At 45.4% G+C, this 7,270-nt stretch overlaps 1 long non-coding RNA gene across 1 annotated transcript; it reads right to left on the minus strand.

Moving 5' to 3' along the window:
• Positions 1-1,302: 1,302 nt before the first annotated feature.
• LOC109736921 (uncharacterized) lies at positions 1,303-3,873 on the minus strand. The gene is made up of 3 exons (XR_002226478.4): positions 3,796-3,873; positions 2,050-2,142; positions 1,303-1,606 (listed from the first exon to the last, which is right to left on the minus strand). It is a non-coding gene; the product is annotated as an uncharacterized lncRNA (long non-coding RNA).
• Positions 3,874-7,270: the final 3,397 nt, after the last annotated feature.

The raw sequence follows: 7,270 nt of genomic DNA on the forward strand, positions 1-7,270 counted from the left end.
CCATCGACGATCCTTAGCTATCAAGTATGACAACGATACCCATACGCCGCCGAGAATCAGGTACTATTATCCAACGGCCGGCGGCTACCTTCACTTTCCTAGCATAAGCACCGCACCTTTGAATTTCTTCAGGGCATCATTCAGTTTTTCATGAGACGCGTTATTCTGCTTGCACCTGTAGGGCCATACTTCTGGCAGTGAACATGTTACATGTGCTAAATTACATACTAGTGCACATATAGTTAATATGCTTTAGTTTTGTCCTAAGTATTATTGTACTTCCTAGATATCACTGTCTACTATTTTACTTCTTGAATGCTATATTTATGATAATGGTGTTGTTCTGATGCCACCTAGTGGTTCCATCAGACTGCTTAATGTTCTCTATGCTTAATTACACATCAGCAAACTAGCATGTGGTTCCGCTGCGTTTTGTTCGTTTTACCCTACATTTTCTGATGCTAGCTATTACATCACTGCTCCGAGCCTTTGTTCCTTACTTGTTTGTGTGTTCTTGATCTTCCCAAGTTGCATGACTAATTTGATGCTTCTATTAATTATGGAGCTGCCAACCCCATCAAGCAAAATATTTGTTCTTTTGGGGCTGGCACCTCGAACAAGCATAAAAATAGAGGGAAGCAGATATATTGTCGTGTATGCACACACCCTTCTTTCATTAGTTTAGATGAACCATTGATGATCAATTCAGACCAGTGCATGCGATTAAAATTAATTTTACCTAAATAGAGGGTGCAGAATAAACTACAACAACTAGATTTGCAACCACGGGATGCTGACGATATCTTCAAAGAACATTGCAATAGCAGCGAGGCTTCACAGCAACATATGGTAAGCCAGTGTGTTTTAGTACATCTGAAATCTAATGCGAGTGGGCTGCTTTCTTGGCTTGTCACTACAGGAATCAGCTATTTTGCCGTCTGCCACGGCGGACGGCAAAGGCATGAACGGCGGACGGCAAAGGCCTTTGCCGTCAGCCGCGGACGGCAAAAGGCTCCGGCAAAGTAAGGTCCGGCGAAGAGCTACTTTGTCGTCTGCTTCCGGGCGGCTGACGGCAAAGGGCCTTTGCCATCTGCAGCGGACGGCAAAGAGCCTGCAGTCTTTGCCGTCTGCTTCCGGGCGGCTGACGGCAAAGGGCCTTTGCCGTCTGCAGCGGACGGCAAAGAGCCTGCAGTCTTTGCCGTCTGCCAGCAGACGGCAAAGACTGCAGGCTGTTTGCCATCTGCTGGCATATGGCAAAGAGACCAAATAGGCATTAATTCTGTTTCTTCTTATACCCATTCATTTTCACAGAAAATCAAACACACATATATATACATAGTAGCAAGTTTCATCCATACATAGTACCAATATAGCATATCCAACACATGTTACCAATAGTAGCAAGTTTCATCCATACATATACATAGTTTCATCAATATTACACAGTTTCATCCATAGTTAGCAAGTTTCACAAAGTCTAAACAAAAACTAAAGACAAGCACTCCATATCTGAAATTAGAAGAAATGACCTAAAACTAAATATCTATTTTCCTAAAAACTATCTTATTACTAAGATCTTCTCTGGATCTTCTTCTTTTCTTCCAACCTGCATAACAAAAACACTAAGAGTCAACACCAGAAAGTACTAAATTTTGAGAGATATCCAGATCCTGCAACAGTACATTAAGAGAAAATTTTGTCGCTAAATAAGCATTGCAATTATCACAGTACAACAAGCAAACAAACACAAGAGTCATGTCCATAAAGCAAATAGATATACAGGCAAGCATAGGTGCAGAGAAGCACATATAGAGTTACTAATAAACTTGGATAGATGGTTCAATACAAGCACATTGTAACAGTACCCATAATAACTTAGATAACTTAACTACTTCTAAGTACTCAGAAGTAAAGCTGATTGTCCCTATTTTCAGTAAGTGATCATGCAAGAAGACAATTTCTTTTTATGGGTCTCAGTACCACTAGAAGGTCTTAGGACACAAGTTGCTCTTGCAGAAAAGATAAACAAACACATGCCACATATATTACCAATTTCATGGAAACAATAATGTTGGTATCTTTTCATATGCAGAGCCCTTTCTTTCTCCTCTTGGCTTAAGCCATAAAATCCACATGAGGCACCTGCAAGTCACTCCACTGTTGTTATGCTGTACAGTTCAACAAACACAATGACATAAGCACATCTTTTTCAAACAGGAAAATAGAGGGCTGAATTGTGGAGAGCAAAAGGGCGGCCTTGAAACTGATTGAACTAAAGGGTAGAGTTAGTATTATCAAGGCCAAAACCAAAAACAATCCCAGTTCTAACAGATGACATACACAACGTACAGACAAAAAAGGGCCATCTAAAATGTCTACTTGTTCTAGTGGCCAACACGTGGTAATAGGCAAAAACATCCACAAAGTCTCTCCTAAACCTCATAGCATTCATTGACAGCTGTCTTGTCAGGTGTGTTCTACTTGTTCATAAAGCATGAATGTCAAGAGCAACATGGATAATGCTGGATACATGGAGAACAGAGTCATATAACATTTCCAGTATCCAAATTTACTGTATTTAAAGCTAAGTTGAACATCTTGTAGGAACAAAAAAGAAAAAAAATAGCTGAGTCTGAATCTAATAATAACAAAAATATATCAGCTGGGCAAAATATGGATGCTCAAGGCACGTGTAGATACAAACTATGGCCAAACTATTTTAAGAGGACTTAAGAGGGAAAATCTTCAAGCACTATACGTATCTAACTCTGCACTAGTTTCCATTATAAACAAATAAAACAGAGTAAAGGGCGGGAAAAGGTTTATTTTTACATCTTGTCAGACGGAGGCATTTACTACGTAATATCCTGAACTTGGTGACATGTACTGGAAACAAGGAATTCATCATCAAATTGTGATATATATTAAATTGAGAAAAGATCAGGAGCCTACTTGTATGTGCATCAATTATATAAGCGGATGAAGTACAAGGATGTCAGCTACTTCTAGTTACGCATATAAAAAATAGTATCATCGATTGTATAAGCAGCTTGGCATTAACCCAGTAACAATCAAGCATGAGTTGTACCAGATTTTGATTTTACCAATAACCGAGAATACATAGTCGGCTTTCCATTTTCCTTCCAAGTAGTCTTTTTCTTCCAAAGGGACTTGTCTTTCATAACAAAACGTACAAAAATAAAACACGTATATTTATTTGCTGATAACAAGTGGGATCAAACTAAGCATTCCATGGCAACAAGCAGCACCCTCATCTTGGTACAATAGCATGAAAATTCACGTGGCATAATTTTCATCAACTTGATTGTGTGGAAATAAATATGATGGCTATTTTCACCACATAACAAATAGAAAGTTTGCACATATTATATAACAGAGAAGCAGTGTAATAGCAGGCCTAGTTAACAAACAATCAACTCTTTCCCAATCGATTTAGTGAGATGAATGAATTACTTTCCATCCATAAACAACAAAAATCAAAGGAACCAACAGGAGCATCTCATGGACATTTACTTATTAAACTAGTAGTTGCTTAACTAAGTAGCAGCTCTCACAAATTCTACACTGCTAGTGCTCACACGGTGAGAGAAGAGAAACAAAATAGCCAGTGATGCTAGTCTATCGATGGCTGTAACCTGCGAGTATCAGGAAACAAAGTGGCCACGTTTTTTGCATCAGGTTCAGTCCAAGAAAATTTGAGAGCCCCTAGAGAATTATCCAAGAGCACGGCAGCAATCATTTGGAAAGAAAAGAAAATAGAGCGAGAGGGTCGACCTTCTTGTTCTATGGGAAATCATGGTGGGCAGGGCAGATGACCTCGCTGTCGACCTCGTCCAGCTCGTGGGGCTTGAGTGTGGGGTCCTGGTCGTCGCCGTGCATGGATCTGGAGAGGGGGAGAGCTCCTGCTGATCTAAATCAAAGCAAAAATAAGTCTATTGGAATGGGGGACAGAAGGAAGGAGCGAAGGAGAGAGGAATCGATGGGGAGAAGTAGGGAGGGACCCTGTGCGGTGCGTCGTCGTCGCCGGCGAGCTCGAGCTCGGGCCTCCCGCAGGTCACGGTGGCGCGCGCCGAGCCGGGAGAGCCGGGTGTGTGGATGGGTGGAGGGCGGGGGGTGGCGGCGTTGGGTACCCTTCCGGCTGGAGGAGACGAGGCGCGGTGGCGCGCCGGCCGGAGGAGAGCAGAGGCGCGGTTGCGAAGCTCGGCCCGGAGCTGGTCGGGGTCGGGGGCGGGCAGCCTGAGTGAGTGGGGCTCCGGGTCGGAGGGGTCGTCGATCCTGAGCCCGCGCTCGCACTCGGCGATGACCTCCTCGTAGGCGCGGTTGTCGCTGGCGGCCTCGTAGAGGAGGAGGGCGCGGAAGTGGGCGAGCTCGAGGGAGTAGGGCACGAGGTCGACGGCGCGGCGCGCGGCGAGGAGGGCGGCCTGGTGGTGGCGTGCGCGGGCGGCGGGGTCGGTGAGGACGGCGGCGACGCGGGAGTGGACGGTGCCGTGGGCGCGGAGGAGGAGCGGCGACCCCAGCGCATCGGCGAGGCGGAGGAGGGCGCCGGCGGGCGGATGTGGGGGCGGAGTAGGGTTTGGTGGGGGGATGCGCTTCTTTCGGCCCATCGGGGGAAAATGAGATCCACTGGTCAGATCCGAAGATAGCCCCCCTCTTTGTCGTCCGCTGGCACTTCTTTACCATCCGCTGGCACTTCTTTGCCGTCCGCTGGCAGATGGCAAAGATTCTTTGCCATCTGCCAGCAGACGGCAAAGAAATAACAGATGACAAAGACCTTCTTTGCCGTCTGCTAATTCTTTGCCGTCTGTTGTTTGGTAGCTGATGGCAAAGACCTTCTTTGCCGTCTGCAAGCAGACGGCAAAGAACTGGCAGACGGCAAAATCCCTGATTCCAGTAGTGTGTGCCCTCAACCTGTAATCCTCCCGAATTACAAATAGTTCAGTTGTCTGCTTTGTTGTATTGCTTGATTCGAATGCTTGTTTGTTGTTACGCTATACCTGAGTTGGCCAATATGTCAGCAGTGTCTGCTGTACTATCGTAAAGAAATGCATGCCTAGTTCATTTGAGTCCTTAACTTTTCCTCTCAACTTCATCACAAGACTGTCTTCGTAGTTTATATGAGGCCACATTGTTAAGTGCTTTCTCAGATTATTTCAACTGCTTAGATGCCTTGGCAACTTAAATATAGCGGTGGTACACTCCCTTTCAACTAGGGATGTCAAATGGGTCCCGTTTAATCCCGATTAAAGTCCACTAGTGGTATGATAGTTCAAATGAGTTTTTGTTTTTTTGAGGAAAATGAACTAGGGAGCTAGCAAAAACTAACTAGATGGGACTGGCGGATGTCGTTTATTTGCCACTTACATCCCTAGTTTCATCTTTCCATTTTAATTTATTTTTGGCTGATGCTGCTTCGAACCATTTAAATATAGCTTGCCATGCTCGGCAATAATTCGTATGTCGTTTACCATGTAAGCTTACTGCCTGGATCATACGATAACTATCTCTTACTTATGTCCAGCGGAAACCTTTCAGGATGCCGTTCACACTAGGACACAATGTACAACCCCAGAATCTATTTGTGGAAGCAGTACGCCATCCATGTTACCAGATGGTAGCAGTTCAGAGGCAACACCACCGGAGAGCAGTCTGAGCATAGATATTATAGTGCTTGAGGCTCTACTAGAGGCAGAAAGAGATGGTGTGGCTGCCATGAATGAGGTAATCTTTATCTTAAGGCTAGAAATTATGGAATTAGCGGCACGCATTATGCAAGCAACCCAAGAATTGGAGGAAGTAAGAATGTTGCATTTGAAGACGGAGGAGGTCCTGCTATTTCTGCTATCTGAAGCCCAGGGTAATCCCGGTTCTTCTTTAGATACCAGTTGAAATTGTCATTAGATTATTGTACTTGCATGTTGTGTCATGTCTCTGAATGGATTATGTTGCAAGACCCCCTATGTTGTCCATGTGTTGTAATGATCCGAATTTTTTAGGCGAGGTAATCCTCAGTACTTGTATGATTGACATAAGGTGAACTGTTTTTCGTGTGAGCATATTGTATTGGATGAAATAACTATTTGACTCAGAGTGTATCCAACCTACTGAATTCGAAGATCACGGCATTTCTAAATCATAATCATATATAAAGGTGGAATAAATCTTTGTTGTGGTTTTGAAGAAATAAATAACAAAACGTAGAATTATCTGTGGATATTCGTAATTGAATACAAATTGGATTTGAATTTAGTTTGCCAGGGCCCAGGGCAAACGTGAATGCTAGTTCTCCCAAGTTTTGCACGAAGCGGGTAAACACCCACTATAATTTCTGGGCTGCCCGAAGCAAGTGTTTGCGAGATGGAAATTATTGTCTACCCCTGACACTTGACATCCTTATCGACCGGATTTACACTGATGTCGATAGGGGTAGACTAGTAACTTCAATCAGACGTGACACGACGGCCTCTGAGCCCATCCAGACACGGTGGGCGCCAAACGTGGGCGGCAAAACACATTTGATTCAAGCTCGTCCGAAATACATGTGTCTCTTCCTCCATTTCCCCATTCATACACGGTGGGCGGCAAAACAAACTATCCTCGTCCGAAATCGATGTAGGCTAATATTTTAAATAGGGGCAGATGTGTAACTTCCCTCAGACGTGACACAACTGCCCTACCTGCAGCCCCGTTCATACACCGTGGGCGCCAACCGTGGGCGGCAAAACACCCTCTCCTCGCCCGAAATAGTTACCGGCAAATATTTGGGAGATGCGAGATTACCGTCCTATCCCCAAAACAGCCCCATTCGTAACTTTCCCACATTTCAGAGAAGCGCGTCCCAAAGTTTGAGATCCCCCCCCCCTCCATTTCCCCATTCATACACCATCGGCGCCACGATAACCTCCCCACTACGGCCAGCCTCCTTCGTCCGCCACCCCATCCTCCACCTTGCCGGAGCCGCTACCCCTACCCCGTCGTCCACTGCAAGAGATGGACGTCTCTCATCCACGGTGCTGGACCAGGATCCTTTCATTGCGTCCTCTCGCTTCATTGGCGCCGTCGTCCACCTTGTCGTTGCCGCTCCTACAACCGCCGCGTCCACGGCAACAGGATTTATCCCCCGACCCGGCCGTCTGCCGTCTAAAGACTTCTTCCCCGCCGCCGACAGCCATCGCACCCGCAGCACCCTCAACATATCAGCAGAGGCCTACACGGCGTCGCAAGAGAGGTGGTACTCTTCCATATGTGCTTA

This window comes from Aegilops tauschii, chromosome 1, assembly GCF_002575655.3.
Source record: "Aegilops tauschii subsp. strangulata cultivar AL8/78 chromosome 1, Aet v6.0, whole genome shotgun sequence".
In the NCBI taxonomy this organism is placed as follows: domain Eukaryota; kingdom Viridiplantae; phylum Streptophyta; class Magnoliopsida; order Poales; family Poaceae; genus Aegilops; species Aegilops tauschii.